The following is a 15,710-nucleotide window of genomic DNA, read 5'->3' as shown; positions in this document are numbered from 1 at the left end:
TATTTTGGAAATTCTATCAGTTAAAGAAAATCCTATTTCGATCTCAGCGTTCAATACTCAGGTCTGTCCTAAAACACTCATCACAGAAGCTCTAAGTGAAATAGGCTCATGCAGAGATTATTAACCTATAAATAATGTCCTCATAGTCTGTTAGCATTTATGACTATTGTTTTAAAAAATATTTACTAGGGGCTTTAATAGTTGTTGCATATTTCTTTTTGGCATGTCGTGTATGTTTGTAACAGTGCGAGGGTCATTTCTTATTCAGCCATGGATCATGGACCAAGATCGTGGACAGGAGCCTCCATACTGCTCATTGGCACAGATCTGGGGCGAGGCCTGACCTGTGCAGGTCACATCCTGAACTGAAAGTGTAAGTGTAAGATGGTTAGAAAGTCAACTCCTGGGCCTCCCTGGTGGCACAGGGGTTAAAGACACAGCACTATCAGGCTATCTGCAGCCACTGCAACATGAGTTTGATCCCCATCCAGGGAGCTACCCACATGGCGCGGCAGACCTCTCCTGTCTCACCCACTGCTCCCCTCACAGTGTATTTCATTTGTTTCTCCTGTTCTGCTCCCTACTCTGTCTCTGCTGTATCCTCTCACCGCCTTTCCCCCCACCCCAAACCTCTGGCCTGCACCCCAGCTCTTGTATGCACAAATAAATATTTAAAAAATAAAGTCAACTCCTAGTCTTCAAACAATTAAAAATAGAAATTCCATATGATCCAGTTTATCCCACTTCTAGGAATTTACCTGAAAAAAAACCAAAAATGCTAATTTGAAGAGACATGTGTCTCCCCTGTGTTTATCATAGAATTATTTGCAATATCCAAAGCACGGAAACAACCTGAGCGCTGGCCACGGAGGAGTGGATTAGGACGGTGCGGCACGTGGACACGATGGAGTACTACTCAGCTATTAAAAATATGAAATCCTGCCATTTACATGGGGATGGATCCAGAGGGTGTTATGCTAAGTGAAATAAGCCAGATGGAGAAAGACAAACATTGTATGCTTTCACTCACACATGGCATCGAGAGAAACAAAACAGATGAACTAAATAAAACAAAGGAAATGTTTAGACTCTACGACCAATTAGTGGATACCAGAAAGGAAGGAGAAAGGAGGGTGAATCAGATAAAGGGGTCAAGTATGTGGAAAGGATGGAATTGGACTTTCAGTGAATGACCGTGGCATATACACCTGTTGATCTGGCCTTGTCTCACCGTCTCTGCCTGTTCCCCATACCTTCCCCATCCTTCTTGGCCCGGTAGGAATGTCTGGCTCTCTGCTCTCCCCAAGCTGCGTGGAAGCCCCTGCCTCGGACCCCTCCCTCCAGCCACACCCTCAGCCAAGTACCCAGACAGGGGGTTTTCTGCTGGGAGCCTCCTGCAAGGTGTGCCCAGGTACATGCGCACAGCCTGCCTGTCGTGTTCAGGTTCTCGGGCTCCCCATAACTGCCTGTTTCGTTACTGTTTCTCTCCCCACCCCCAACTCTTAAGGCTTCTCTGCACAGACTTCCCTTTTCTAAAACTCACCATCAATCCAACCAGGCCCAGCTCTTGATATTTCCGAGGAGAGTGCTAGAACTTAGAAGCCCCTCCTCTCTTTTCACAAAGCCTAATTCTGAAGACCAAGCTCTCCACTCAGAGGCCAAGTGAGATTTGATCCCCAAAGGTGACCTCTGCCTCTGAGCTCTACCCCCTTCTCTTCCCGGGGGCAGTAAACCCTGAGGTGCAGACTCACAGGGAGAGAGAGCAGAATGACAAATGATTTAAAGGAGAAAAGGAAAGGATCCTTTTACTATTTCCAAACTGATTAGTCTCAACTCAACCATCTGCTGGCAGGTAAGTGCCCCTCTGCAGTCACTGCCACACACCTGAAGAGGGGGGTCTGCAGGCCGTGAGCGGGAATGGAACAGGTGATGGGCCACTGGCTGGGTAAGCGGGACAGACAGACAGCGAGGACCTGAAGAGAGAGAGCCCAGAGTGTGCAAAGAGCCTGAAGGGGCAGGTGAGAATGAGCCCCGAGGGTGGGCGCTGGGAATGCAGCTTCCTCTTTGGCTTCTCCAGACCCGCATGGGTTGGGCATATTTTTAACAAGCAACGTCCCCACCCCTGGAGTCAAGTTCAGAGAGAGGCCTGGAGAGCTGGGCTCTGTGGCCAGCCAGGGGAGCCGCAGGGGCGTTGCTAGGGAGCCCGGGGAAGATTAAGCACATTGATTCCCCCCCCCTTTATTTTTTCCCAAGCACTGTGGCTTGTGATTGAGTGGGGAGGTTGGGGTGGACAGCCAAGGCTTTTAAAAGTGCCAATACTCGGGCCAGAATAAGGAATAGTGGTTGCTCGAAGAACCTAGATTCTCCCTCCTAACCTCCCTGCCTTATTTTTCTTCTCCTCTTTCTACTTTCTTGGATGACTCTGCCTGTCAGCCAGGTGATGAACAGCTCTGGCGAAGCACCGGTAGGATGGGAGGCGGGCTCAGGGCTGAGTCCCTCAGAGGCCTGGGGCCTGAGTGAGCTGATACGCTGACCTTGGGCCCCTGCCTCCCTGCTCCCTGGCACCCCTTCCGTCCTGCGCCCATCAAATATTTACGGAGTGTCTCTGATGTGCCAGGCGCTCTGCATACAGGGGTGAGCAAACAGGACATGGTCCTGCTGTCAGGGAATTTTACACTGGAAGGACCCAGATGAACTTTCTGGATTAAAGGAATTTGTGAAGATGCTGTACTTAGAATCTAAAACACTTCTTGAAAACGAAAGCCAGGAAGCACAGGTGAGATTAACCCTTTCATGGTTTTCATTGGGGGGAAGTCACCTTCTTTCCAGAAAGTAGGAAATCAAGCAAGACCCTCCTACCATGCGATGTTCCCATCTTGTACACGCTGAGCTACCAATAAAGGTCACGAAAGCCAACTTGTATGTTTGTGACTTTGGACACGAATATCCTTTCCTTCCTTTCCCCCTGTTCTTCATCCATTCATTCATTCAACAAATATTTGTTGCTCTCTGCCAGGCGCTGCCTTGCGCAAAAACCTGAAACATTTATTTCACTGAATACGTGCTTTGTCAGTTGTTCTGTTCTAAGTGGAATCTTTCACAGGAGTTGCTGTTGCTCAAAAGTTGAAAGGCAGAAACATCCAGAGCCAGCTCAAAGATGCACAGCCAGCTGGGAGAAAGCAGGTGACAAAGGGGTGCAGGTAGCAGGACATCCTGCCCTTAACCACACCGTCCCCTTGTTGACTTGAAAAGTATCCAGCACACTCTTCATGGGAGCACTCTGTCTTTGTGGGAGCACTCTCTTTGGGGGAACACTTTCTCTTCGTGGGAGCACTGTCTTTGTGGGAGCACCCTCTTTGGGGGAACACTTTCTCTTCGTGGGAGCACTGTCTTTGTGGGAGCACACTCTTTGGGGGAACACTTTCTCTTCGTGGGAGCACTCTGTCTTTGTGGGAGCACTCTCCTTTGTGGGAGCACTCTCCCCATCTCTCTGCCCCAATGGGAAGATGTTTTGGAGAAGGAGTCCTCCCTTCTCCACTGCTTGTCAAGCAACAAAGTTCTTGCCCTGCTTTACCAAGCCTAGGCATTGCATTAAAGGCTGACAGTTACCAGATGACTGACTCTCTTGGGCTTGGTGACATATATACTGACGCCTCATGTGTGCCATGCACTGTTCTTGACATGAACAGAAGAGAACAAAACCAAGTCCTTCTCCTGAAGCTTATCAGCTTATCTTCTGGCTGGGATGGTGGTGGGGGAGACAGTTAATAAATAAGCAGATCGACATACAATTTTTTTTTTTCACCATTGATGATGAATAGAGAAATAAAGCAGAGGTAGGGGACAGAGAGTTGTTCACGGGGGCGGGGGGTTCCTGCTTTATGTATATACTTTATATGTTTGCACCACAGAAGATGATTCTGAGCTGAAACCTGAAGGCCTGGAGGGAAAGAGTACTCCGGGGCAAAAGGAACAGAAGCTGCAAAGGCTCCAAGGTGTTTGTTATGTTCCAGAAACAGGAAGCAGGTAGAGCTGTGGTGGAGGAGAGGCATCTTCGCTTGCAGACTCCCTGAGACAAGGATTTGGGTGCAAGTGGTTTCTTCTGGAGGTGACCTTGGGAAGTGATATGAGAGAATGGGGAAGTCAAATAGGGGAGGAAGGAAAGCTAATAAATGGGACATTCATGAGTGGGCTACGACTGTGGGCAACTAAGGCTCAGTTGTGCTGGGGACCTCAGAGACTGTGTGGAATGCGCCTCAGCACTGCCCCATTGGGCAGGGAGGAAGCTGGGTATTTGTCCAACTCCCATCTCATTGGTGAAGTGGCTGCTGCAATCTGCTCCTGCGGGCATAGAATAACCTCCAGGTAGATGCAAGAAGGTCACTGGCAATACGGTGGTGTCTAGAGGGGGGCAAGCCAGGGGCACTGAATGTGTCTGTTGGAGGAGGGAATGGTAGGAGGTGAGGTCAGAGAAGAGGTGGGGACCCTTGTCAAAGAAGCCTGTGGACCATGATAAGAACTTTGCATTTTATTTTCAGTAAGATGGGAGCATTTGGAATGTTTAAGCAACATGATCTGATTTTCATTTTCAAATAAAAATTATGACTATGGGATCTCTCTGGTGTCCCAAGGGGGAAAGCACAGCACTATGAAGCTATCCGAAGCCACTGCAGCACAAGTTTGATCCCCAGCTGGCCAGAGAGCAACCCACATGGTGCAACAGACCTCTCCTGTTTCGCCCACTGCTCCCCTCAGCAGTGTATTTCAGTCAATCTGCCTGTTCTTTTCCCCACTCTGTCTCTGGTGAATCCTCTCACCCCACTGCACCTCTGGTCTGTACCCCGGTTCTTGTATGCATAAATAAATAAATCTTTTAAAAAATATGACTATGGAGGGAAGAACAAGCCATAGGGGAGTGAGGATGGAAGCAGAGAGACCAGTTAGGATGCCTTGGCAATAATGTGGGCAACAGGTGACAGCAGCTTGGCACAGGGTGGTAGTAGCCTACTGGTAAAAGGTAGCTGACCTCTTACAGGTCAGATCTTCCTTGACTTACGATGGGGTTACATCCTGATAAATCCATCATAAGTTGAAGACATTTTAAGTTGAAAATGTACTTATACACCTAAGCTAACAAATGTCATGCCTTAGGCCAGCCTACCTGGAACATGCTCAGAACAATTCCATGAGCTACAGTTGGGAAAAATCACCTAACGCAAAGCCTGTATCATACAAAAGTGTTGAATATTGTAAGAAATGTATTGAAACCAGCATTGAACTGAACTAGACAACAGAATGGATATCTGGATTCTTACCATTTACACACACAGCTGAAAGCATAATGGTGAGGTGGAAAAATTGTCATTCACAACATTGTAAGTTAGGGCCATCTCTATTTTCACAGGAGAACCTACAGAATTTGCCAGTGGGGCATGAGAGACAGAGAAGAGTTATGATGAATTCTACAGTCTCTGACCTGGGAGAACGAGAGAATAGGTGTTTCTTGAGATGGGTTGGGTTTAGAGAGGAACAGTTTTGAGTTGCTATAGTTGAAATACCTCCAAGTGGCAGACATCCAATTGGCGATGTTGATTAGCCACGGATGTGTGCATCTGGAACTTACGTCATGCCTACTTGACCCTCAGTGTGGTCAGTCCCCTCCTGGCCAGCCCTCTGCATGTTGTCTTTAAATCTCAGCACTTTCCTCCCCATCCTGACCCTGTTGAACATGTGCAATTTCTTCCTTGTTCTCATAATCTGTCTCTTCCAACTCCTACATTAAAAGATGAACAGGTGATCAGGAAGTGTCAATTGCTTGGAGAACGTCCATTTTACCTCCTAAACTAAGGCAGAAACATTTGCTTATACTGTACTGCAGCTAAATCAGCTATCTCTGATGGCTTTGCTCGATTTCATGCTCACCAAGCAAGCCCCAAGGATGAGGTTTTTCATGTGCCTTGGTATAAAGAAGACAGGCTCACTGTCTTAAGACAATGAAAGTTTATTTCTTGCCCACATCACGGTTCACCCTGAGTTAGGCATATTTCCTGGGGGCTCTCTTCCATGTGGTGACTCAAGGATCCAAGTTCCTTTGTGCTTCTCGATTATGAAGTCTTTCACCTCCAGTACATGGGTCATGCTATGGCCAGTTCTGGAAGTGGCTTATATCATCTCTGCCTACATTCCACTGATTAGAATTCAATCACATGGTCCACCCAACTGCAAGTGAGACTGGGTAACACAGTCTCCCCAGGAGCCCAGGCAGAAGAAACAGAATCCCAGGTATCTAGTCTATCTCTGTCCTTCTAGTAAATGAATCCAGAGGTTCTCTGGTTTTGTCTTTATTTTCTTGTGACTCTATTCCCAATGCCTGATTGCTCCCAGTGAACCAAAAAGATAAAGATTCTGAATCTGCCAAGTTGAGGACCCACCCGTGCTGCTCCCAAAGTGCAGTTCACCAGCGACTGTCCCTGGGCCCCACTGCCCCCCTGACCACCAGCATCCGTGTGCTCTGTTTAATACTTCAGTGAAGTGTAGCCTCAATTTACTGAGTTCTAGCTTGGCTTCCTAATTCCCCAGTAGGCCAGGTTTTACTGCTGTCACATGCTCTCCATGGGGAAGAGAAAAGGTGATTCAAAAAAGAAAAGGGGTTGGGGAAGGGATGAGAAAGTGAAGATAAACACTTGTAAATGAGAGTGAAGAGAAACTGAAGGGGAAAGTCTAGCAGTGAGAGGGGTGGGGAGGCAAACACTGAGAGGGGAGAACCGGGGGAGGTATAAGCAGGCAGGAGAGTGCCGGTGCCTTTAAGAGAAGGAGGCTGCAGCCTGGGAACAGAGGCAGAGCTGTTACTAAGGTGTTCCTGCAGCTCATTGGGCGCTGGAGCCCCTGGGCCTCCACTGGGGGAGCCGAGCCAGCTCTGTGGGTCTTCCACTCGAGGTGCTGGGAGGGTGGGGAAGGATGGAAATGAGAGAAAGCAGAGACACACGAGGGAGGGGGAAGCTGCCACTGCAGAAACAAGGCTCCCTCGGGAGGACTAGGTTTTTGCCTCCTGAAGTCACTCCAAGCTCCCACTTCTCAGCTGTAGCTTGAAATAAACACATCTGTCCTCCCTGGGAAGACAGGAGCCAGGCTGGTGCCTCCCACCCCTGGGAGCTGCCTGCCTTGGGGCAGGCCAGGGCCTGCCAGGGCGGTACCTGGAGGCTTCTCCTAGCCAGAGTGGAGTGCGGGTGGGGTGGAGGGATCAGGGCTGGAGGGCAACCAGAGGCCACAAAGGATCAAACTGGCCCCTCTTTCTGGTTTTCTCCCCTGAGGTGGCCTGACTTTTGCTAGCTAATAGCATTCAGACTGCAGCCTATTAGCGGAGAAGAGGTCAGGCCAGCCAGGGAGGGTGTGATGGGAGGGGGAATAGGACAGGTCACAGAAATTTCCTGCAGGGTAGGGGAGCCCTGACCTCCAGTCTCAGGGCACAGACCACACAATTCATTCTCTGCCATCCTGGTGCGGGGGAGGGGGCTTCTCTTGGGGTTTTTTCTCCTGCATTTTCTTCCCCTTGCTGTTCCTTGTTCTGGGCCACACCTGAGATTTCTGGTGGACCTTTTGGCATCTACAGGCCTTGATAAGAAGGCACCCTGAGGCTACAGGCTACCCCAAATGATGAATTCTTTCCTCAGGCACCTTTGGGGACTTCTATTTATCTCAGTGCCACACCCAACCCCATCCATTAAAATGCACAACTTGCTTCACAGCTGGGACAGCAACAGAGGGGGCCAGCGGGCACCCATGGTGCTGTTTTAAAATAATAAAAGTTGACATTGCAAGTCATACAGGGACAAGTCCTCTGTCACATCTGAACAGCGGAGAGGCTAGGATGGAATCTTGTTTCATGCAAGTGTCTCCACGTGGGTCGAGTGCCTTTCCAGGTAGCCCCACTGGCACCGTCATTGCGGTCCTTTTGGTCCTTTCACTGGGGCTAAGGTGAGGTGGTGAGCAGCTGCTATGAGCCCCACTTTCTCTCCTTCCTGCCTCTCTGAGGTTGCTCAGAAACCAAGGTTGCCCGGGCCCACCCAGGACTTCTTGGCTGCTATTCTTACAGATTGTGTCTTCCTTTCAATTTGCACTCTCTTTAGGCCTGTTCTTGCTCCTAGGGGTCCTGGCTCAGCCTTCACTCTGACTGTGCTTATTGTAGTGACTCTCTAGCCTGCTTTCTGGAACATTTGTCATATCAGTCCAAGCTGAGTAAGAGATGTATGGGGTACCCTGCCACCCCAACATGCTGGGTGTGCAAGGTGGTTCAGTCTTGGGTTTATAATCCAAGCCACTAGGCTTTCTCTATTGAACAACATGCTTTTGCGCCTGGGGGCAGATGCCTCGGTCTCCCACATGTGGGGTTCCCTCCCCAGGGGGCCTCTGCATTCCAGATTCATTCCTTTATCTTGTGATGTCTTGTATATTATTCGCATTTTGGGGGATATACTTTTACTTGTAAATCTAATAAGTGAATCTAATTTTAGAGGGAGAAAAAAGTCTTTAGTATAAACTAGATCAGCATAAACTGGCATTAGGAGAATGTGAATTATTATTTCAAGTGGTGAATTTTCTATTTCCTACAAAAAGAAACATCTAGATATTTTCTTCTTAATCCAGAGGTTCGCAGGTGCATGGGAACCAGCTCAGGACCTTGTGAGCATGCAGATTCCCAGACCTTGCCCGTAGATTCTGGTTCAGTAGGTCCTGGGCCTGACCAGGGAATCAGCATTTTAATAAGCACTCTCCATGGCACTGATGCCTGTCACAATTTAGGAAAGGACTTAACTACTTGCAGCAGCTGGTCATGCCTTACTTAATCTACCCCTTTGCTTTCCCTAGATGGAGAGGACCTCGTTTACCCTGTCTCTTCTCATTCTAAGTAACAAGATTTTGGAGAGCCTTAGGTGAGCAACTTCACCAGCTATCAAACCTGCTAGCACTTCCCTCCTACAGAACACTCGTAAATTGGGTCTAATTACCTACCTTCTAGTTTACGAGATTTTTTTTTTTTTGGAAAAACTTTTCGAGGTTCCTTTTCTTTGGCAAAGGACCCGCAACTCCACAGCAGTCCCCTATGATCCCTGTCAATAACAAACAGTGCTGGGGTTTATCCACTCAGTGCTCTCCCAGGCGAAGATCACACGCTCGGGATTAGACACAAGTCTGCTTCTGAGACATCTGCTTTAAGAACTGGGGGTTTAGAAACCTGAGCCAGCTCAGTCCGTTTAATTGGAAACTAACAAGATTTTTAAATAGATATGGTAATGTCTTCACAGGCACAGAGATCATCACAAGAAACAGGTGTGACTAGAATAGTAAAAATCAGGAGGGAGGAACTCCCTCTCACCCAAGATTTCATCCGCACCCCAGTCACTGACCTCACATGCCTTTTCTGAGAAGGTTCTGCAGTTTGTTTCTCGCTGCTGAGGCCATTGAGAGCCTGGGTTTTGTCATCTTTGGGATCAACTACGCCCCCACCTTCGAGTCATCCTCCAGTTGGAGTCACACGTCTATGAAGAGGTTCTTTCAAGCTGATGATAAAAACCTGGAGCGGGTCAGGCCGGCTGGTCTCATCCCACCAATCCTGTGTCTCTGTCCCCGTTTGCACATGGAGGCTCACTGTACCCCTATAATTGCACAGAAAAAGAAGAGCACAGAAAGGTAGCAGACACCCCACAAATGCCCCCCGTGGGTGTGAGTTAGGGGGGTAGGAAGATGGCAGGGCAGGTTTGAAGTTGTTAGGGAGGCCCACGGACACCTTCTGCACACAAACAGCAGCAACAGGTGCCTGCATGGAGCTTGAGCAGCCTGTGTGCATGAGCACAATTCAACCCAACGCCCGTTTGTAGGAGAGACCTAGAGGCTGCAGCTGGGGGACTTGGGCCAAAACGGCTTGGGTTTGAGCCCTGCCCCCAACACTGAAGTGGTGGCCTGGGGGTAGTCACTCATCTGCTGGGAGACCCCAGTGGGCTTGTGGGATTCAGCAGGGAGCCAGAACTGCAGTACCAATCAGTCCTGAGGTAGTGGCTTAACATAAACCGGTTTACTTCATGTCTGTAAATAAGTCCACTGGGGAGTTTGATGGGAGGCCTTCCATGGGGAGATGGAGGGACCGCGGCCCCTTCTCGTGTGTGGTTCTGCTAGGTAGAGATGATGGGGGGGGTGAGACCAGTGGGCAAAGGGAGGGGTTATGGCCCAGACCGAAAAGCAATGCAAATCCCCCCATACCTAGAAGCCGGTCTCACGGTGACTCCAACAGCAAGGAGGGCCGGGAATTGATCTCTGGGTCCAGGAGGAAAAACATGGATCTGCTCTCAGGAGAATTTAAAAACAATTCTTTGGATGGGCGCCTGGCACAGAGCAAGTGCTCAGAAATGACAGCGACTATCACCCTTTCTGCTAGAGTAGCCTGGGCTCCTTCCGCATCTCCCGACTGGGTTCCAGCCACTGTAGCCTTTCATTTCAGGGTTGTGTGGGAGGTGAAACTCCTCAGGCTTTTACACTGCTGGGCTCTGTGGCTATCGCCTTTGGCCTTGACTGCAGCAGGTGCTTGGGAGCATGCGCACGGGACACTCATGCCTGATTGTGGACACCTGGAGGGTGGCACGGGCAAGTGTAGTGGGCACACCTGAGCCTGGAGGCCGAGCCTATAAGGTGGCATCCCTCAGCGACAAGACAGCTATGGGGGAGCAGCTCCGAGAGGAAGTGATGGATGTGGGAGGAAGAGACCACAAGGGCGCCCAAAAAGAAAGAGTAAAGACTCACTGGGGGCTGAGACACCTCCCACCCTCCTGCCCCCCTGCCTTGCCAGCCGGCGGGCTTGCCCCACGATATTCAGCGTAGAAAGAAAATGAAAGCCTTCTGGAGGACCCAGTGGCCAGCCGGGAAGTTAGCCCACGCCAGGCCCCTTCCGACCAGCAGTCTGAGCCCACAGAGGGAGCAGGCACCCACATCCGGGGCAGACCGGGTGCGCAGAAGAGTGTGCCTGAAACCGGAGGCGCAGGGACTGCATCCCGCTTCGCCATTTTAGAACAGGGACATTTCTTCAGTAAAAACTGCCTAAAACCAGCAGAAAGCTCCCCCAGAAGACAGAGATGGCTCCTGGAAGAGCCAGAGGGGAGCGGAGAAGTTCACCCAAGATGCCAGTCAGTCCGAGCAACACAGTGTCCCAACGCATACGACAAATTAGAAAACAGACAGTAGGGAGTAGAAGAACCACACGCAACCTAACAACTCCTCAGGAAAGAAGCACACCACAAAAAGAAAACCACTCCCCAGATTGCAACGACAGCAACTTGGAAGAACTTCTGAGCCTTCCAGAAAGAGAATTTAAAATTGCCATGATTAAAAAAGTGATAGATCAGAAGAAGGAAATTGAGTCCCTAAAGAGGGAAGTAAAAGAAATGCAGGAGATCAAAGAATTAATGGAGGAACTAAAGAACTCTGGGAAAAGCAATGAAAGCAGAATAGGTGAAATGGAAGAGCGAATAAGTACTCTTGAAGACACAGAAATAAAAAGAACCAAAACAGAAAAGGAAAGAGAAGTACGAAGGAAAAAGAATGAAGAAAGACTTCGGGAACTATCTGACTCCATGAGGAAAGGAAATATAAGAGTTATAGGAATTCCAGAAGGAGAGGAGAGAGATGTAGGAACAGAGAAAATATTCATGGATATAATTGAAGAGAACTTCCCAAATGCGAAGAAGGAGCTGAAAATTGATATACAAGAAGCAAGAAGAACACCAAACTTCCACGACGAAAGGAAAAACACAGCAAGACACATAATAGTAAAGCTCCCAAGAATCCAGGACAAGGAAAAAATAATGAAGCTGACAAGAGGGAAGAAACAGATAACATTCAAAGGAAAACCAATCAGGCTGACATCAGACTTCTCTGAAGAAACACTACGGGCAAGGAGAGAGTGGAGGGACATAGTCAACAGACTCCAAGAAAACAGATGCCAACCAAGAATACTCTATCCCGCAAAGCTCTCTTTCCTCCATGAAGAAAGAATATGGACCTTCCCAGACAAAGAGAAACTCCGGAATTTCATTATGACTAAACCCCCACTCCAAAAAATACTACAAGGAATCCAGAACCTCAGAGGGACGAATAACAACGAAAGAAAACCAAAAAAAAAAAAAAAAGTTATTAAAAGAATAAATAAATAAAATCAAAGGAAAGACAAACATAATGGCAAATACAGATGCTAACATATCAATATTAACTCTAAATGTAAATGGACTAAACTCTTCAATAAAAAGACACAGAGTTGCAGCCTGGATTAAGAAACAAAACCCAACCTTTTGCTGTCTCCAGGAAACACATTTAGCTACAAAAGATAAAAATAGGCTCAAAGTCAAAGGATGGAAAACAATCCTACAAGCAAATGGGCCAAAAAAGAAAGCAGGAACAGCTATACTTATATCAGATAAAACAGACTTCAAACTCAAAAAAATAAAAAGAGACCCCAATGGTCACTACATTATGATTAAGGGGACAATACTTCAAGAAGAAATAACACTCATTAACATATACTCACCAAACGAAAGAGCACCAAAATATATCAGACAACTGTTGTCCTCTCTGAAAACAGACATCAGAGAAAACACATACGTAGTGGGAGACTTCAACACACCGCTATCAACAATGGATAGATCAACAAGACAAAAAATAAGTAAAGAAACTAAAGCTCTAAATAAGGACCTAGAGCATTTGGGCTTAACAGACATCTATAGAACACTAAACCCAAAAAAAACGGAGTACACATTTTTCTCAAGCGCACACGGATCATTCTCCAGGATCGATCACATACTGGGGCACAAGACAAACATCAACAGATACACCAAGACTGAAATCATACCAACCATCTTTTCTGACCACAAAGGCATCAAACTAGAAATAAATCATAAAAAGAAGGCAAGGAACTATCCTACCTCATGGAGATTAAAAGCCACACTATTGGAAGACCACTGGACTAACGAGGAGATCAAAGAAGAAATTAAAAAATTCTTTGAATTGAATGACAAGGAGGACACCAATATCCTAAATGTATGGGATGCAGCAAAAGCAGTAATAAGAGGAAAATATATAGCAATAGAAGCTCACATCAAAAAACAAGAAAGAACTCAAAGAAACAATCTAATCTCGAAGCTCAAAGATCTAGAAAAAGAACAACAAAAAAACCCCAAAACTAGTAGAAGAAAAGAAATAATAAAAACCAAAGCAGAAATAAATGAAATTGAAACTAAAAAAACAATCCAAAAGATCAATGAAACCAAGAGCTGGTTCTTTGAAAAAATAAATAAAATAGACAAACCCCTAGCCAGGCTCACAAAGGAAAAAAGGGAGAAAGCACAAATACACAGGATCATAAATGAAAGAGGAGAAATCACAACGGACACAGCAGAAATCAAAAGAATAATCAGTAACTACTATGAACAGTTATATGGAAACAAGTTCAACAATCTAGAGGAGATGGACAAATTCCTACAACTCTACAATCACCCAAAGCTAGATAAAGAAGAAATAGAACACCTAAACAGACCAATTACAAGCAGCGAAATTGAAATGGTAATCAAAAACCTCCCCAAAAACAAAAGCCCAGGACCTGATGGATTTACAAATGAATTCTACCAAACATTCAGAGACGAATTAGTGCCTATCCTTCACAAACTCTTCCAAAAAATTGAGAAGGAAGGGACAATACCAAACACGTTCTATGAAGCCAATATTACACTAATACCAAAACCGAATAAGGACAACACAAAAAAGGAAAACTATAGGCCAATCTCCCTAATGAACACTGATGCAAAAATCCTCAATAAAATTTTAGCTATCAGAATCCAACAATGTGTCCATAAGATAATTCACCATGACCAAGTTGGATTCATTCCAGGGGCACAAGGATGGTTTAACATCCAAAAATCAATCAACGTTATTCAACACATCAACAAAAAGAAATATAAAAACCATATGATAATATCAATAGATGCTGAGAAAGCTTTCGACAAAGTGCAACACCCATTCATGATAAAAGCCCTTGAAATTCTTGGGATACAAGGAACATACCTCAACATCATAAAGGCCATCTATGACAAGCCAACAGCCAGTATCATTCTCAATGGTGAAAAGCTGAAAGCAATTCCATTAAGATCTGGAACAAGACAAGGATGTCCACTCTCACCACTGCTTTGCAATATAATACTGGAAGTCCTAGCCAGAGCAATAAGACAAGAGAAAGACATCCAAGGAATCCAAATAGGAAAAGAAGAAGTCAAACTATCACTATTTGCAGATGATATGATAATATACATAGAGAACCCCAAAATCTCCACAGAAAAACTAATTCAACTCATCAATCAATTCAGTAAAGTGGCAGGATACAAAATCAACACGCAAAAGTCAGTAGCCTTCCTATACACAAACAATAAATCTGAAGAAGAAGAAATCAAAAAAACCATCCCTTTTATTATCGAAACAAAAAAAATCAAATATTTGGGAATAAATCTAACAAAAGAGGTAAAGGACCTATACAAAGAAAACTATAAAACACTGTTAAAAGAAATAGAAGAAGACACAAAGAAATGGAGAGACATCCCCTGCTCGTGGATTGGAAGAATAAACATTATTAAAATGGCCATCCTACCAAAAGCAATATATAGATTCAATGCTATTCCAATCAAAATCTCAATGGCATTCTTCAAAGAAATAGAACAATTATTGATGAAATTCATATGGAATCACCAAAAACCCCGAATAGCCAAAGCTCTACTGAAAAAAAAAGAAGGGAATGGAGGCATCACACTCCCAGACTTCAAACTATACTACAAAGCCATAATCATCAAAACTGCATGGTATTGGAACAAGAACAGACATACAGACCAATGGAATCGAATAGAAAATCCAGAAATAAACCCACAGATTTATGGTCAACTAATCTTTGACAAAGGAGCAAAGACTATGCATTGGAGCAAAGAAAGTTTGTTCAATAAATGGTGCTGGGAAAACTGGGTCGCTACATGCAAAAGAATGAAGCTTGACCACTACCTCACACCATACACAAAAATCAACTCAAAATGGATTAAAGAACTAGACATAAGACCTGAAACCATAAAATACATAGAAGGAAATATAGGCGAAACACTACGGGATTTGCAAATCAAAGCCATCTTTACAGACACATCACCCAAAGCAGTGATAGTGAAGGCAAAGATAAACAGCTGGGACTACATCAAATTAAAGAGCTTCTGCACAGCAAAAGAGACAATAACAAAAACAAAGAGAAACCCCACCGACTGGGAGAACATTTTTGCACCCAACACTAATGATAAAGGACTGATCACAAAAATCTGCAAAGAGCTGATGAGACTCAGCAACAACAAAGAAAATAATGCAGTCAAAAAATGGGCAGAAGAGCTAAAAAGAAACTTCTCTGAAGAGGAAATGCAAATGGCCAACAGACATATGAAAAAATGTTCAACATCACTTGTCATCAGGGAAATGCAAATCAAAACTACCATGAGATACCATCTCACACCAGTGAGAATGGCACATATTAAAAAAACTAGCAACAACAAATGTTGGCGAGGGTGTGGAGAAAAAGGAACTCTCTGCACTGTTGGTGGGAGTGCAAACTGGTCCAACCACTATGGAGAGCTGTGTGGAGATTTCTGGACCTACTA

This window comes from Talpa europaea, assembly GCF_964194135.1.
Source record: "Talpa europaea genome assembly, chromosome: 3".
In the NCBI taxonomy this organism is placed as follows: domain Eukaryota; kingdom Metazoa; phylum Chordata; class Mammalia; order Eulipotyphla; family Talpidae; genus Talpa; species Talpa europaea.
Note: the sequence above shows the minus strand (reverse complement) of the source record.